This window comes from Pteropus medius, unplaced genomic scaffold, assembly GCF_902729225.1.
Source record: "Pteropus medius unplaced genomic scaffold, Ma_sr-lr_union100, whole genome shotgun sequence".
Lineage (NCBI taxonomy): Eukaryota > Metazoa > Chordata > Mammalia > Chiroptera > Pteropodidae > Pteropus > Pteropus medius.
The window spans coordinates 4,251,248-4,252,413 of record NW_024340849.1 but is presented as its reverse complement, the minus strand read 5'-3'; the positions used below and the strand labels follow the sequence as shown (position 1 = coordinate 4,252,413).

The following is a 1,166-nucleotide window of genomic DNA, read 5'->3' as shown; positions in this document are numbered from 1 at the left end:
TTTTAGTTTTGTATTTTTGGGTACAACATTACTAAAATGTCACAAACCAATTTATTTGAACCATGTGTTTGCCGAAGAAACATCGACAGTGTTGACACGTTCCATTCTACAGTGAACCTGTGTCAGAACTAAGGTGTGCTGAGGGGATCCCACGTGAAATACTTCTGCGCCATTCCTACGTTTAGACACTACACATGTTTAAGTTTTGGTTAACTGTAATTGTGTTGTTTAATTGATAATATCTTAGTAGATCACATAGCAAATTTACCCGAAAAGGCATAAAACATATAGACTAAAGACATCCGTGCACGCAACAGCACTTACAAAACGTGTTTCTTTGTTTTTTTAATTATTATTTATGCTTACAGCACCTGGTCTTCCTAGATGGTCTCCCATCCAAGTACTAACCAGGCCCGACCCTGCTTAGCTTCTGAGATCAGACAGGATCGAGCTTGTTCAGGGAGGCATGGTTGTAGACAATGGACTGTGGCTCCACTGGGGCACGAACCCAGGAACTTCTGTGTGTAAAGCAGACATGCTAACTGCTACACTGTGGAACCACATCCACAAAACAGGTGAAAAAGTCAGTTTTCTTGAAGAGCCACACCTGGAGAACTCTGGGGCATTTCCAGAGCTCTCTGTTTTTAAAAAACTGATAACTATGCACATCGATATTAAGGACTATTATAATTATTATATTTTAAGTAAAAATGGAAATACAATTAACTATATATCAAAGTGTTCTTTTAAAAACAAACAAAAAAGACCAAAATTTAAATTTATATTCAATTCCTTCCTTTTCTTTTTAAGGAACAAGAGTTATCTAAGGTAGTTCGGGAGGTAGATATTGTTGTTAGCAATAAAGTAAGTATATAATAATTAAACTGTGGTTTTAAAAGCCACATCGGTTTGCTGTGCTAATATAAACACAGCCCAGGCCTGTCCGTAACAAGCTCGGCGGTTTTTTATTTACATACAGCGAGCAGATCTTACCTGCTCATGCTGGGCTTCTCCTTTTATCCGTGGACTTACTTGCTTTCTGCCTTTCCCTGTAGAATAAAAATTCATAGAAAGACTTTTCTGTATTTTATGCATGCACTTGGCTGTGAACCTCAGCAAAGGTCACCTAGCCCAGCACCGTGCATTAGAGGGTGCCAATATCTCCA

The 1,166-nt window shown here is 38.5% G+C and overlaps 1 pseudogene; it reads right to left on the bottom strand.

Annotated features, from left to right (window-relative positions):
- Nucleotides 1–359: 359 nt before the first annotated feature.
- Nucleotides 360–478, bottom strand: LOC120589904 (uncharacterized; annotated as a pseudogene).
- Nucleotides 479–1,166: the final 688 nt, after the last annotated feature.